This window comes from Alexandromys fortis, unplaced genomic scaffold (assembly GCF_014885135.2).
Source record: "Alexandromys fortis isolate MF-2015 unplaced genomic scaffold, M_Fortis_MF-2015_v1.1 scaffold_54, whole genome shotgun sequence".
Classification (NCBI taxonomy): domain Eukaryota; kingdom Metazoa; phylum Chordata; class Mammalia; order Rodentia; family Cricetidae; genus Alexandromys; species Alexandromys fortis.
Window position 1 is genome coordinate 10,065,288 of NW_026067958.1, and position 17,319 is coordinate 10,082,606.

At 38.6% G+C, this 17,319-nt stretch overlaps 1 non-coding gene across 1 annotated transcript; it reads left to right on the top strand.

Annotated features, from left to right (window-relative positions):
- The first annotated feature begins 5,949 nt into the window (after positions 1–5,949).
- On the top strand, positions 5,950–6,075 carry LOC126507905 (small nucleolar RNA SNORA11). The gene has a single exon (XR_007593657.1). It is a non-coding gene; the product is annotated as a small nucleolar RNA SNORA11 (small nucleolar RNA).
- The last annotated feature ends 11,244 nt before the right edge of the window (positions 6,076–17,319 follow it).

A 17,319-nucleotide genomic window follows, 5' to 3' on the forward strand; every position in this document is an offset into this window, starting at 1 on the left:
GGGGGGAAAAGGGAGACAGGGAGGGAAATGGGAGGCGGGGAGGAGGCGGAAATTTTTTTTTCAATAAAAAATTATATTAAAAAAAAGAAGACTCCATGTCTTGTATTGCTGCAGGGCAATGGAACTATATTGCTCATCTCCGATTCTACAGTGTGAGAAATACCCTGCAGGAAGGAGAGGCCAGCTTGTTGCCTTATAGAGGTCACTCCTTTTAGAGAAATGAAGCTTCCTATTCATAGGACTATCTGGAGCATAGCCACCTAGCCATATTTAATTATAAAGGAAGCCAGGGAATATGGGTTGAGCATATTGCTACCTCTAGTGACATCTAAGTTCTATGAGAAGCCAATGAGATGACTCTGTGGGTAAAAACACTTGCTGCCTGGCCTGGTGACCTAGGAGTCACATAGAAAGAATTGGCTCCTAAAAGTTGTTCTTTGTCTTCTCCATGGTGTGGTGACATGCATGCACAATAGATGTAAAGGCATTCTGCAAGAATAGATGACGGAGAGGACGCTTAGCCAGCTGTGTCATAGAAGGAATATGATCTGGTACTTGTTTCCAAAATTGCCTAAGTGATGTGTGGTTGCAGGAGTGGAGGCAAAGACCTTAAAGTTTCTCAGGGGTGACTGAGGAGTTGCTTCTGTAATCCAGTAGAAAAGAACGCTTGAAGGGCAACCAGAGAGAAAGTAGCCAACAGTAGAGGAAGATTAACAGCTTGGCAGATATTTCCAAAGTGCTATCCACAAGAAATTATGGAATCGTTAAAAAAAAAACATTTGTCTTACATTAGAATGACATTTTCCTTGTTTAAAAAAAAAGACACACACACACACACACACACAAACCCACAGAGAAACCCTGGCATCAGGAAGTCAATAACTCACATCTTCACAGGTGACTCACAACCAGCATTGTGGCTCCAGAACCTGCTGGTTCCTGGCTCCTGAAAGGGGAGACACAAGAGCAGAAGGGTTTGAATTTGGAAATATCAAAGCATTTGTGGAAGACAGGGAATTGCAGATGAAAGGGTAATTATTTTAGAAAATACTGAGATGGCTAGTGTGTTGACGGGAAGGCTCTGGAAGAATGAGAAAATGAAGCTATGAAGGCACGTGTGTAGAAACAAAGATTGCTGGTTGCTAGGTCCAGGGCTGAGGGCCTGTAATAAATCTTTAGAAAGCTTTAAAAATCTTTAGCAGATGGAAGATATTGGTGAGTGGTAGAGTAGGTAGCCTATGCTAAGAGCTAGGTTCAGTCTCCAGTACTGACAGAGTAGATACATGGAATCACATGGCGTATGATTGTTGAGGCATGATATGAATTGCCTCCCACAAGCTTGTGTGTTTACATATGTGGTTGGCCCCTAGCAGTTGGTGCAGGTTATGGAATCCTCTTGGATTAGGGCCTGACTGGTGAAGCTGGGTTAGTGGAGTTGGTCTTTGAGGATTACAGTCTAGCACAACTTCAGTCTGGTTCTCTGGAACTCGTTCATCAAGATTTGAAAACCTGCTGCTATACACGTATCCATGGAGCTGGTCCTGTCACCACACTTTCTCTGAGGTGATGTTCTCTACCCTCCAACTACAGGTCAAAGTTCATTCTGCTTCCTTACCTTGCCTCTGTCATGGAACTTTGTTGCAGTGATGAGAAAGGTAATGAACACAGTAACATTTTAAGATATGTCCTTATTACTTAGCACAAGTCCTTGGTTATCCAAGATGTGTGTATCAGCAGTATTGTTTCACTGGCCAGAAGCAGCATTTTGCTGTAGTGCTGTACCAGAGTTGGGTTTAATTATTCACTTATTGTAAGGCGTCTTTGTTTCTGGTTGATAGCTTTTTAAAAGAAATTAATCTACTGTGAATATTTTTCTCTAGATGCTGTGTGACCACAAACATCAAAGTGTGGTTTTGAGCCATTACCTGGAATTCTCCATGACTCATTTTGACATCATATTTATCTCAAGTTATTCAGTTGCTTATATAACTTGTTTATTGTTATCATATCTTTTAAATAGTAGAAGCAGTAAACAATATTTTCCTTAGTTTAGCTTACCTCTGAAACAGGTCTTGTAAGGTCAGGTTATCCTTGAACTCTTGTGCTTACTTCCCCAAGGCTCTGGGATTATAGCACACCTCTCTGCACCCCGTCCTAAACACTGGGATTATAGCACACCTCTCTGCACCCCGTCCAAACACTTTAGTGTCTAATATTTTTTAAATCATAGTATCAGGTTTAATTCTATTTATGAGTGGGGAACTGTTTTGAAGAGTGAATCTAATTTTATGTTTAAGAAATTTATTTTCCCTTGAGTTGTTTTTCATACTGTAAATTTACAATTTATAATTGTTATAGTTACAGAATCTGAAACATGAAACCTATATACTTTTGGTAACTATTAAGGATTTCTTGGCTAAGAATTTGATTTGATTTCTGTTTTTTTGGTTCTCTTATTTATTTTTTGTGTCATTATTTACTTTGCATAGAGCAGCCAAGGTCAAGAGTAGTTCATTTAGCATGCTTGTGTATGCGTGTCTTAATTACAGTTTCTGTTGCTATGATAAAAGACCATGACCAAAAGCAGCTTAGGGAAGGAAAGCCTTTTTTTTTCTTTCTTCAGCTTACAGCTAATAGCTTTGTGTTACTACGGAATGGAAAAAATTCACCGACTCTTTTATTGTTTATATCTTCATCATTGCCTAGTTTAGATACTTAGAGTGTGTATGTGTGTGATCTAATGGTAATACTGAAACTGTTCTGTTTTATTGCTTTTTTAGTATAATTTTCTTTATAAAATGTATAACTAGAATAAAAATAAAGTGCAATATGAAGACCAACTATTGAAGTTCTGCTTGGAGTGTGGGGATGCGTACATGTGTGTGACACATGTGTGTGCCATGACTCCCTTTGAAGGCTTCTTAAATTTCTGAATAAACTAGCCTTGATAATTAAATTTAAAATAAATGTTGATTTTTCTCTCCCACCTTTTGAAACATTTGTGGAGGAGAAGCAAAATATGAACCCAGCAGTTAGATTTGTTTTCAAGCTCTACTGCATTTCTTATGTTAAATTGAAGCAAGGGCAGGGAAGAAAATTACAACTCAGATTTATAATGGAGTTGACAGGGGAGTAGACCTGGGTGCAGTATTCAAAGAGAAGACAGAACAGCTGGTAAAAGCCCCAGTCGGCTCTCCACGGATGAGTATGTCATCCGTGAAAAGCACATCTTTTCCTCTGATATTGCCGTGGATCCCACCCCACACTTTGGCACTTCTGCAGGGAAAGACAAGCTTTCTGCCGTCAGGATGTTGTAGAGAAGATGGTCAGGAAGCCTCAGAATCAGTTTTAATTTGCTGTTCTCCAACAGGGAAGCTTAGCTACAATCTTTGTAAAGTGAGTTAAGGCAAACTGCAGCATGTCCTGTCAGGATGTTTTTCTGTGCAGTCAGGAGCACGGTTTGGCTGACGTTATGTCTAAATCTAGGTAATGATCCCTAACCTCAGTTGTCCAAGAGGAAACTATGTTTTATTCCTTTCCCCTGCATGTATTATGTGGCTGTCGAGAGTAGAGTGTATGTTTAAATTTATGTAGCTATACACAGAAACAAAGATTGACTTTGTGACTTTAAAGGGAAATCATACATCATGTTGGTCTTTCTAGAGGGTCATGGTCATGAACTCTATTTTCCCAAGAAAAGAAAAAGGGCAAAGGCTAGGACTGTCACTCAGCAGGTAAAGGGCTTTTCATAGAAGCATGAAGGCCTGAGTTGGGCATGGTGGCTCCTGCTCATAGTTCCAGCACTGGTGACAGAGACAGGCTCACTGGGGCCCGCTGGCCAGCCAGCCAGCCTAATCACCAGATTTCATGCTAAAGAGAGACCCTGTAGCAAAGGCAAGGGTGGCTGACCTCTGGCCTCCATGTGCGCACATGTGTTTGGGAACGTGTACTACCTTGCACGCACATACACTCACAGGAGGAAAAAGGAAGGGTTAGTGGGAGGCAGAACTCTTTTTAAAGGACCTCCTTTTGTTGTCCAGGAGGTGGCAGCAGCTGTCCATAACCTGAGCGAGCCCAGGGTGAAGGCCAACTTCAAAGCAGCCCAAGATGCTGTCTAACTGAGAATTTTTACAAGTGCATACTTGCTTTTGCCAGATTTCTTCTGTGGCTCTGTTGTTTTTCTTTTTGGTGAAGTCCATCTATGAATCACCTTTCTGTTAGCACTGGACCTTTCTGTTCCACAGTGGCTTGTTTATGCTGAAGTCAGTAGACAGGCATCTAAAGAGATCATTCACTTGGAGGAAGCACATTAACGTTGCATTTAGAGGAGGGACTGACTCACTTTCTGTGGTGCATGATTAGTGTTCTCTGTTTGCTTAGGGTTTGAGTTTGGGTTTGGTGAGCCACTGAGTTTACTTAGGATTGCTTATAGAAGCACAGACAACTTAGAGGTTTTGGAGGACTCAATAGAGGCTTCCCCAGGAAAATGAGGGTTCCACCAGGGTTTTGTAAAACAGAGTTACTTTAAGAGTTTAAATTATTTCACTTGTCCATTAAATCCATTTTTAAAGATTAAAAGTGAGATTATACCAGACTTCTATTTGTGAGAGTAGACAAACTTTTCTGGATACACTTAAAGCATTTTAAAAATTGTGTTTCATATTCCACCAAATTTTTAAATGAATTATTAGATGCTTTTGACACCAATGTATTGAATATATTTCATTCTAACAAGCTTCCTTCTCCAAATGTTTCAGACTCAGACAGTTCTGCTTTGTGTGGCTCATCAGAGTTTGACAGCATCCTCATTCCTCTTCCTTGCTTTGCTATTGACTGCTTCTGGGCAGTGGCATCCTTGGTGTGAGCATGTTTTTATGTTAGAATCTGTTTAGAAAACCCAGAAGTCTTTTCAGCTAACTCTCTATACCTACCCTTCTTTTTCTGTTTTTGAGACAGGGTCTCACTATATAGCTCTAGCTAGCCTGGAACTTACTATGTAGATCAGGCTAATCCAGATAGCCTACCTACAGATAACTCTGCTTCTGCAGTGATTAAAGGCGTGTACCACCAAGTCTGATGCTCCTCCACTAGAATCCTTTATCACACTTGCCAAAGAATAGGATTAAAATATCTTGTATGAAAAAAAAAAGAAAAAAATCTTGGGTTTGTTGATAAAGTTTAGATTGTATTGCTGATATTTCCACCCTTTATTTTTCTTCAGCAATGATTTGTTACAAAACCCACTCCTCACTTGTTTTTTTTTTTAATCACAAAAAGAAAAATAAGGCTACAAGAGCAGTTTCCACCCCAGCCCCAGCAGTGGGATGCATTTGTTATAACTGGGGTGAGCTCCACCCCACACTGGCACATCCTTATCTATAGAGTTTCACAGTTTCCATTAGGCTTTGATTTCAATGGTGCACTTCTATGGGCTTTGGGAAGTGTTTATGGTACCTGACCGTCACTGTAGCAATCATATAGGACAACTGCACTATCCTGAATGTTCTCCATTCCACTCTCTGCCTCCACACCTGGCAGCCACAGGCATTGTTAATGTACCCTGAGAGAGTGGCAGTACTGTGTTTTCATATTGGCCTCTTTTTTGCTGGGTAATCTGTCTTTAAGTTCTCCGTATCTTTTCTCAGTTTGTCATATTCCATCCTCCAGCTATAGCACGTCTTATGTATCTCTGGTGCTTCCAGATTCTAACATACATGAATGAAGCCATTTGCATAGTCATGCTTGTAATTCACTTGGAGAAACACTGGACATGATCAAACTGTCATCCTACTCGCTGGGCATTTTGTTTTCTCATGGAATGAAGGAGACTAGAATTCTTGCTCTTCATTCTTGCAGACTATAGTACTGTCAGTGCTTCGCCTGATGGCTATTCTAGTGGGTGTGTAGTGCTGTCTTATTGTTGTTTAAATTTAAAGTTTTCCAAAGCATGGGGTGTGCTTAGAGCAGGTGCCCTGGAGAATGTCTTCTCTGCTCACAGAACACCCAAGAGGAATCTGGTCCATCATAAGGAGAGCACAACACTATGTCCTCTCTGTGACTTGATGCCTTACATGTGAAAGAAGAAAGAAGAAAAAAAAACATTTCTGTTGACCATGTTTTTATTTGCCTATTTGTGTATACTACTGTCTTTGAGCCATTTTTTCAGTTGTATTGTTTGCTTATTATTGAGTTGTAACAGTTCTTTGCAGATTTTTTAAATAACACTTCTTTACCTGAGTATTCTGGGGCTTGTCTTTCCATTTTCTTGACTGTTTCTTTTGCAGGAAGAAAAATTTAACCTTAAATTTTAGAATATTTTTTTCATGAGCTATCATTTGTGTTCTATCAAAAGTCATTTGGATTTCTCCCATGATTTCTTTAGACGTTTCCTATCTTTTAGGTCTGTAATTCATTTTCAGTTAACTTTTCTTAAGATATCAGGTCTATGGTCTTATTGTAGCATATTATACTGTGTTCAGTTGCTGTCCTTGGGAGGCTTGCTCTTTTCTGAGGGGAGATAGAGGGGCCATGGGTCTGGGGGAGAGGAGAGATACGAGGGAAGACCGAGAGTAGGGGAGGGAACGGAAACTGTGGTCAGGTTGTAATATTTAAGAGAATAATACTTTCTTTTTTTTTTAAAAAGATATCAGGTCTATGTCTACAACCATCTTTTCACGTGAATTTCCAGTTGTTGCCATTTTTATCAAATTGCATATCATTCATTTAAAAGTAGCCAGCTATACTTATGTAGGTTTTCCTTTTCTTTTTTGAGACAAGATCTTTCTTCTTAGCCCTGGCTGTTCTGGCACTTGATATGTAGACCAGGCTAGTTTCAAATTCACAGAGGTTTGACTGCTGGTATTAATGGTGTACACCACCATGCCTGACCTAAGTTTATTTCTAACTTCTCTGTTCTGGTCCATTGATGTAATCTTACACTGATATTGCTCCATCTTCGTTTCAATGTAGCTTAAGACTTTAGAAAGTATTTGTTTCCATTGCGTGTGTGCTGCAGCATATATGTGGAGACTAGAGGACAGCTTGTGAATGTCAGTTTGCTCCTTCCCTTTTTATGTGGGTTTGAGGGGCTGACTTCACATCACCAGGTTTGCACATCAAACTCCTTTACCCATTGAGACATCTTGCCTACCGTGTAATGTCTTCAAGTGAGGTAGTGTCAGTCCTTTCACTTTGTTCTCTTGAACACAGATGCTTCCGTTGTTTGTTTGCTGTGCCTAGCCACACAAACTTTACAGTTGAAAAATGTCTACAAAATACCTTTCTGAGACAGGGTTTCGAATGATATTGATTCCCTAATCTGGGATAAACTGATAGCTGGGTGATGCAGCGGATTTTATGTTCACAAAAATGAAGTATCTCTTGCTTGATTTAGTCCTTTGCTTTCTTTCATCAGAGTTTTGTAGCTTTCCTCACATGGATATTATGCACATTTTTAGATGTATTTTCAAAGTTTTTAGAGGGCTCTGAGTAAATGATGATATATTAAATTAAATTTTAACAGCTTCATTGCTGGTATAGAGGGACATGATTGACATTTGTGTGTAAATGTTGTTTTTATTCATCAGTTTCTTTTTTGATTTTCTGCATAGACGAGTATGTCATCTACCTATCTACATCCATTTATCTATCTACCTACCTACCTCTATCTATCTATCTATCTGTCTGTCTGTCTGTCTGTCTGTCTGCCTACCTATCTACTTCTATCTACCTATCTGTCTGTCTACCTACCTACCTATCTATTGTCATATAATTTCTTTTTCTCTTCCTACTCAGTTTGCTAGGACTTCTAGTCAGATGTTGAGTGTTTTGAGACTATGTCTTTACATTGTTCCTGGTCTCTGGGGAAAACAATTTTCTTGTCATTGAGGATCATATTGGTTGTATGTTTTTGGAGATGATTTTTATTAAGTCAAGGTATTTTCTTTATATTCATAGTTGCAGAAAAGTTCATTATGAGTGTTGGATTTTATAAGATTTTTTTTGTGCCTATTACTGTTATCATGCGATTTTTCGTCTTTAGCCTCCTGACATTGTAAGTTACATTTATTTATTTTTTAATCAGCCTTTATGTTGAACCTACCTGTATACCTTGGATAAATTGCACTTGGAAATGATATCTAATTTATAATAGAATACCACATTTTGGATAATTTATAGTGAATAGAAATTGATTAGGTCTTGGTTCTGGAGGCTGGGAGGTCCATTAATCTAGCAAGAGCCTTCTTTTGCATAATAACATGGGGTAGGAATGGGAGGGGAGAGACAAAGAGAAACAGAGAGGAAGTGACTCACAAGTGGAACCCCAGATCATCATTTTATAAGGAACCCATGCCTGTAGGAACAATGTCTCTTCTGTGATAATGGCCCTGTGCCACTCCTTAGTGCTAAGCCCACATGACCTAAACACCCTTTGAAGGTCTCACCTTCCAACACCTCTTCTATACAAATGAAATATACTAGGAAAGTGAGTACTTGGAAGATGTATCTGTAATCAGAGAACCTTACTCTGAGAGGACAGCGGTGTTAGCAGACAAGAATACAAACGTGGATATTGTGAATATTTCTCAAAGACTTAGAGGCAAAGTCCATAGTGAATACACAGATGATCACTACATGAGAGGTTTCTGATGATAAAAGAAATCAAATTAGGCTTCAGAAATAAAGAGTGTGAAATGAGATGTTTTCTGAACATCCCATGGATTAGATGAAGAATAAGAAACAATGGTGCACTGAAGATAAGCTAGTAGGAACAACTGTTCAACTTGAGGAACAGTAAAATCAAAATCCCCAAATGGGCAAAATGGCAGCGACCTACAGGATAAACCATGTGTAATATATGTGGGATCTGAGTCCTAACTGAGGAGACTAAGGGTGGAGAAAGGTAAACAATGCGATGACTGAGCAAGGCCAGACATAGTGCAATTACTACTTTGTGTTCATAAACAAAAGCTCAAGAGAACTTTACCAAGGTAAAATGCAAAGAAAGACACACATAGATGTATAATAATCAACTCTAAAATCTAAATCTGGAGAGAAAATCTTGAAAAACTGCAATAGGAATAAGATCTTATTTATTTATTTATGTTGAGCTACTTAATAAAACTTGAAAGTATGTCTACCCCACATCATATAGCCATCTAGAGTGACATCCAAAACGAGCTGAAAAGAGCTTTGATATAAATGGAGGCAGGGACGTTTTTGTTAGCATACCTACACTGTGGCCCTAGAGGAAGTTCCTGAGGCCAGGTGATGACAGGTGGGAGCCTGGAGTTAGGGGAGGAATGCAGGGCACTCAAGTGGTAGGTGTATGGGAGGTACAGAAAAATATCTTCTTTCTCATTTAAAAAAAGGATGTATTTTTAATTATGCCTAATTCTATGCCTCGTATTCACAAAAGCAATTAATATATATTCCTATAAAGAAAACCTTAGAGCCAGATAATTTCAATGATGTCTATAAAATATTTAAAGAATAATTTCTTTAAACTTAAATATTTTTAGAAGGTTGAGGACAATCCACTGCTTTCCAAAAACCTTCATTTTAATCTGTATAACCCTGATACCAAAAACCTGAGAAAGACAAGATTACAGTCAGTTTCCTTTATGCATGTGGAGGTAATAGATTTTGCTCCTACTTCCCTCAGTGGTTGACTAGTACCTATACGCCGAAATAAAGTCTACCCTATCAGGTCACTTTTGGCTGTGATGTTTATCACAGCACTATAAAACAAAGTAGGACATAATGAAAACTTATGTTTTTGTTTAGCTTGAGGCAGGATCTCACCATATAGGTTTTGTTGGCCTGGAATTTATTATGCAGAACAGACTGGCATAGAACTCAAAGAGATTTGCCTGCCTCTGCCTCCTGAGTACTGGAAGTAAAGGTATGCACTGCCATACTTAGCAAATGGGAACTTCTTAATTTTCTAAAACTCACATCATAGTGTGGATAGCCAGGTATGGGAGGCACACCTCTAATCCCAGATCTGAGGAAGCCAAGGCAGTAAGGAAAGTTCAAGAGCTACATGGAGAGATGTCTCAGTGGTAAACTGTGAGTCACTGCCTCCTAAAATCAGTAGTGGGGCGAGGCCATTCTGTCATCATTTATGCTCTCATTATTATACTGAAGATCTTGGTGAGGAAAGGACATAAAAATGGTATGATCCTCACTTTCTTTATTCATTCTTCCATTGAAGGGCATCTAGGTTGTTTCCAGGTTCTGGCTATTACAAATTATGATGCTATAAACATAGTTGAACAGATGCTTTTGTAATATGATTGGGCATCTCTTGGGTATATTCCCAAGAGTGGTATTGCTGGATCTTGAGGTAGGTTGACTCCTAATTTCCTGAGAAACTACCACACTGATTTCCAAAGTGGTTGCACAAGTTTGCATTCCCACCAGCAATGGATGAGTGTTCCCCTTACTCCACATCCTCTCCAGCTTAGGTTATCATTGGTGTTTTTGATTTTAGCCATTCTGACAGGTTTCAGATGGTATCTCAAAGTTGTTTTAATTTGCATTTGCTGATCACTAAGGAAGTTGAACATGACCTTAAGTATCTTTTGGCCATTTGAATGTCTTCTGTTGAGAATTCTCTGTTCAGTTCAGTATCCCATTTTTTAATTGGGTTATTTAGAATTTTAATGTCTACTTTCTTGAGTTCTTTATATATTTTGGAGATCAGACCTTTGTCTGATGTGGGGTTGGTAAAAATCTTCTCCATTCAGTAGGGTGCCTTTTTGTCTTAATGACAGCGTCCTTTGCTTTACAGAAGCTTCTCAGTTTCAGGAGGTCTCATTTATTCATTGTTGCTCTTATTGTCTGTGCTACTGGGGTTATGCATAGAAAGTGGTCTCCTGTGCCCATGTGTTGCAGTCTACTTCCAACTTTCTCTTCTATCAGGTTCAGTGTGGTCAGGTTATATTGAGGTCTTTAATCCATTTGGACTTGAGTTTTGTGCATGGTGATAGATATGGATCTATTTTCATTCTTCTACAGGCTGACATCCAGTTATGCCAGCACAATTTGTTGAAGATGCTTTCTTTCTTCCATTGTATAATTTTAGCTCCTTTGTAGAAAATCAGGCGTTCATAGGTTTGTGGGTTAATATCCAGGTCCTCAATTTGATTCCATTGGTCAACATCTCTGTTTTTATGCCAATACCAAGCTGTTTTCATTACTGTAGCTCTGTAATAGTTTGAAGTCAGGGATGGTAATGCCTCCAGACGTTCCTTTATTGTATAGGATTTTTTTTTGGCTATCCTGGGTGTTTTGTTTTTCCATATAAAGTTGATTATTGTTCTTTCAAGGTCTGTGAAGAATTTTGTTGGTATTTTGATGGGGATTGCATTGAATTTATAGATTGCCTTTGGTAGAATTGCCATTTTTACTATATTGATCCTACCAATCCAAGAGCATGGGAGATCCTTCCACTTTTTGGTGTCCTCTTCAATTTCTTTCTTCAAAGACTTAAAGTTCTTGTCAAATAGATCTTTCACTTCCTTGGTTAGTGTTACCCCAAGATATGCTATTTGTGGCTATCGTGAAAGGTGAAGTTTCTCTGATTTCCCTCTCTGCTTCTCTCTCCTTTGTAACCTGCCACATCACTGAAGGTATTTATCAGCTGTGGGAGTTCTTTGGTAGAGTTTTGGGGGTCACTAATGTACACTATCATATCATCTGCAAATAATGAAAGTTTGACTTTTTCCTTTCCAATTCGAATCCCCTTGATCTCCTTATGTTGTCTTATTGCTATTGCTAGTACTTAAAGCACTATATTGAAGAGGTATGGAGAGAGTGGACAGCCATGTCTTGTTCCTGATTTTAGTGGAATGGCTTTGAGTTTATCTCTATTTAATTTGATGTTAGCTGTTGGCTTGCTGTATATTGCTTTTATTATATTTAGATATGATCCTTGTATCCCTAATCTCTCCAAGACCTTTATCATAAAGGGATGTTAAAGTTTGTCAAATGCTTTTTCAGCATCTAATGAAGTGATCATATGTTTTTTTTCTTTCAGTTTATTTATATGATGGATTACATTGATAGATTTGCATATGTTGAACCAGCACTGCATCTCTGGGATGAAGCCTACTTGATCATAATGGATAATTTTTTTGATGCTTGTTTTTTTGTATTTATTTATTTATTTATTTATTTATTTATTTATTTATTAAAGATTTCTGTCTCTTCCCCACCCCGCCTCCCCTTTCCCTCCCCCTCCCCCAATCAAGTCTCCCTCCCTCATCAGCCCAAAGAGCAGTCAGGGTTCCCTGCCCTGTGGGAAGTCCAAGGACCACCCACCTCCATCCAGGTCTAGTAAGGTGAGCATCCACGAAACTGCCTAGGCTCCCACGAAACCAATAGGTACAGTAGGATCAAAAACCCATTGCCATTGTTCTTGAGGTCTCAGTAATCCTCATTGTCCACTATGTTCAGCGAGACCGGTTTTAATCCGGGCTTTTTCAGACCCAGGCCAGTTGGCCTTGGTGAGTTCCCAATAGAACATCCCCATTGTCTCCGTGTATGGGTGCACCCCTCGCGGTCCTGAGTTCCTTGCTTGTGCTCTCTCTCCTTCTGCTTCTGATTTGGACCTTGAGATTTCAGTCCGGTGCTCCATTGTGGGTCTCTGTCTCTGTCTCCTTTCATCGCCTGATGAAGGTTAATATTCAGGAGGAAGCCTATATGATTTTCTTTGGGTTCTCCTTCTTATTTAGCTTCTCAAAGAACCTGAATTATAGGCTCAATGTCCTTTATTTATGGCTAGAAACCAGGAAATTCGGGATCAACCTACCCATGGACCCAGCAATACCAATCTTGGGAATATACCCAAGAGAGGCCTTATCACACAACAAAAGTATATGCTCTACTATGTTTATAGCAGCATTGTTTGTAATAGCCAGAACCTGGAAACAACCTAGATGTCCTTCAATTGAAGAATGGATGAAGAAAGTATGGAATATATACATATTAGAGTACTACTCAGCAGTAAAAAACAAGGACTTCTTGAAGTTTGCAGGCAAATGGATGGGAATAGAAAACACCATCCTGAGTGAGGTTAGCCAGACCCAAAAAGAGGAACATGGGATGTACTCACTCATATTTGGTTTCTAGCCATAATGGATAATTTTTTGATGTGTTCTTGGATTCAGTTTGCCAGTATTTTATTGAGAATTTTTGCATCAATGTTCATGAGTGAAATTGGTCTGTAATTCTCTTTCTTGGTTGAGTCTTTATGTGGTTTTGGTATCAGGGTAACTATAGCTTCATAAAAAGAGTTTGGCAATGACTCTTCTGTTTCTATTATGTGAAACACATTAAGGAGTATAGGTATCAGCTCTTCTTAGAATATCTGGTAGAATTCTGCATTAAAACCATCTGGTCTTGTGTTTTTTTATTTTTATTTTTTGCTTGGGAGGTTTTTTATGACAGCTTCTATTTCCTCACGACTTATAGGTCTATTTAAATTTTTCACCTGGTCTTGATTTAATTTTTGTATATGGTACTTATCTAAAAAGATGTCTGTTTCTTTTACATTTTCCAACTTTGTGGCATAAAGGCTTTTGTAGTAAGACCTAATGATTCTCTGAATTTCCTCAGTGTTTGTTGTTATGTCTTTCTTTTCATTTCTGATCTTGTTAATTTGTGTGTTCTTTCTCTGCCTTTTGATTAGTTTCTGTAGGGGTTTGTCAATCTTCTTGATTTTCTCCAAGAACTATCTCTTTGCTTCATTTTTTTTTTGGATTGTTTTCTGTGTTTCTATTTTGTTGTTTTCAGCTCTCAGTTTGATTATTTCCAGTCTTTTACTCCTCCTGGGTGTTTTTTTTTTTTTTTTTTTTTTTTTTTTTTTTTTTTTAATGTGGACACTTAGAGCTACGAACTTTCCTCTTAGCACTGCTTTCATAGTGTCCCATAGGTTTGGGTATGTTGTGTCTTTATTTTCATTGAATTCAAGGAAGACTTTGATTTCTTTATTTCTGCCTTGACCCAGGGGTGGTTCAGTAGTTGACTGTTGATTATCCATGAGCTTGTAGGCTTTCTGGGGGTAGACTTGTTGTTAAATTCTAACTTTATTCCATGGTGATGCGATAAGACACAGGTGGTTACTCCAATATTTTTGTATCTGTGGATGTTTGCTTTATTACTGAGTATGTGATCAATATTCAAGAAGGTTCCATGAGGTACTGAGAAGAAGGTATATTCTTTCCTCTTTGGGTGGAATGTTCTATAGATGTCTGTTAAGTCCATTTGATTCATTACATCTGCTAGTTCTCTTATTTCTCTCTTAAGTTTCTATCTGGTTGATCTGTCCATTGGTGAGAGAGGAGTGTTGAAATTTCCTACTATTAGTGTGTGGTGTTTGATATATGATTTGAGTTTTAGTTATGTTTCTTTTATATACATGGGTACTTTTATATTCGAGCATAGAGATGCATGGTTGAGATTTCATCTTGATGAATTGTTCCTGTTATGAGTATAAAGTGTCCATCTCTATATCTTCTGATTGATTTTAGTTTGAAGTCGATTTTGTTAGCTATTAGTATAGCCACACCCACTTGTTTCTTAGGTGCATTTACTTGGAAAACCTTTTCCCAACTTTTTACTCTGAGGTCATGCCTGTCTTTGTGGTTGAGGTGTGTTTCTTGTAAACAGCAGAACTGCATCCATTCTCTTAACCTGTGACTTTTCTTTAAACATATTTTATTTATTTATTATGTATACTACATTCTGCCTCCATGTATGCCTGCATGAAGAGGGCTCCAGATCTCATTACAGATGGTTGTGAGCCACCATGTGGTTGCTGGGAATTGAACTCAGGACCTCTGGAAGAGCAGCCAGTGCTCTTACCCACTGAGCCATTTCTCCAGCCCAACCTGTGGCTTTTTATAAGTGAATTAAGTCCATTGGTATTAAGTGATATTAATGACCAGTGGCTGTTAACTCTGGTTATTAGGTTTTTTTTTTTTGGTGCTAGTGTTTGTGTGTTTCCCTTCTTTGACTTGTGCTGATGGAGGGTTGTCAGATGTCTGTTATTATGGGTGTTGTTGGTTTCCTTGGGTTGTGATTTTCCTTCTAGTACTTTCTTTTTTGGGGGGGGGTTTGTGGCTACAGATTGTTTAAATTTGTTTTTGTCATGAAATATCTTGTTTTCTCCATTGATGGTGAAAGAAAGCTTTGCTGGGTATAGTAGTCTGGGCTTGCATTCATGTTCTCTTAGTGTCTGCAGCACATCTATCCAAGACCTTCTCTGGCTTTCATGGTTTCCATAGAGAAGTCAGGTGTAATTCTGATAGGTTTACCTTTATATGTTACTTGACCTTTTTCCTTTGCAGCTCTTTTTTTTTTATTTCATATGTTTTGTGTTTTACTTATTATATGGTGAGGCGATTTTTTTTTGATCCGGTCTATTCGGTGTTCTGTATGCTTCTTGTACCTTCATAGGAATATCCTTCTTTAGGTTGCAAAAGTTTTCTTCTATAATTTTGTTGAATATATTTTCTGCGCCTTTGAGCTGTAAATGGTCTCCTTCTTCTACCCTTATCATTCTTCGGTTTGGTCTTTTCGTAGTATCCTAGATTTTCTGTATGTTTTGTGTTTAGAATTAGATTTTCTGTTTTCTTTGATCAATGAGTTTATTTCCTCTACAGTATCTTCAGCGTCTGAGATTCTTTCTTCTATCTCTTGTATTCTGTTGGTTATACTTGTTTCTGTGGTTCCTGTTCATTTACCCAGATTTTCCATATCCAGCCTTCCCTCAATTTGTGTTTTCTTCATTTCCTTCATTTCAGTTTTCAAGTCTTGAATTGCCTGTTTAATTGCCTTTTTTTTTTTTTGGTTTTCTTGGGTATCTTTGAGGGATTTGTTCATTTCTTCAAACTTTTGTTATTCTCTTCCATTTCTTTAAGGGAGTTTTTCACGTCCTGTTTAAGGGTCTCTCTCACGTTCATGTTATGTTTAAAGTCGATTTCTTTTACTTCTTCTGGATTAGGGTATTCAAGTCTTTCTGTTGCATGTTCACTGGATTCTGGTGTTATGTTGTTTTCAGGTTGTTGGAGGGATTCTTGCATTGGTGCCTGCCCATCTCTTTCTTCAAATGCGGTCAGGAGAGTCTTGGCATCTTGGTCCAGTCTTTGCTGTGGCTAACTGTGTACGTGGGGTTTTTTCTTGGTCTCCCCTCTCTTAGGTCCCCTCAGCACTGGAGTTGGCTTTCAGATCCCCTCCACCCAGAAGCAAGCTGTGGTGGATTTAAGGACCCCACAGATGAACAGGAGTGCTTGGTGGCAACATGGGATGGGGTAAATAGAAAAAGCCAGTAGCCAGGGAGACGCCCCACTGAGTGGCCAAAAATGTTTAGGGAATTGGAGGGCGTCTGTACTCAATCCTCAGGACATCTGGTTGGCTGGGCTGGCACACACTTACCCCTCTGGATGCATCTCAGCACAAAATATTTTTAAAAACTATATTCTGTGCTTTTCTACTGCCCAGAGTAACCTTAGTGGGGAACAGTTAGCAGCGGTTTTTCTCTGCCCCTTATTCATCATTCCCGGCCCATCATATCAGGGTTTTTAGTGATGTAGCCTGAGTTTATGATTTCTCCTTTTGTTAATTTTATTTTATGGAATGACAGTTTTACAGTTCGCTGCGATTAGGATTAGGAGAGTGTCTCTCATTACTATAAAGAAAGCACTTCTTTTGTATTTTTCCAAGAACATATTCACTGCTTTAATTATATCGTGCATGACATTAATAGTCTCCAAGCACTAACATCTCTCAAGTTTATCAGTTCCACTTTACAACTTTCAGCTCTTGTGTCATTCTGATTTATAGATTCTGTAACCACATAGAAATGGAATTTCATTTCTGTTTCTGTTTAGCTCCATCTCAGAATCTGTCTTTTATTTCCTGGGTTTGACCCATTTATCATTATTGTAGCAGCTGACTGTGTAGTGTGGTGCTCATTGCTCTACTAACCGTACTTTCTTGTCCATTTATGAAGTGCTTTCATCTTCTCCTTTTATCTCTTTTTCCTTCCTCATGCTTCTCGTCCTTTTAAAATACTTTTGGGTTTTAGAAGTTATACATCTTGGAACTGATAAGCTTATATTTGCATGAACATTGAAAACCTGTGTCTGTTACAGGCCTAGCTCATGACTTGAACAACCTGAGAAACTACCTGAGTTCAATTCCCTGAACCCACATGGTGAAAGGGGAAAACCTATTCCTGCAACTTGTCTTCTATGTTTCACATGTATGCCATTAATTACACATCCACACACAAAGCACAAAATATGTTTA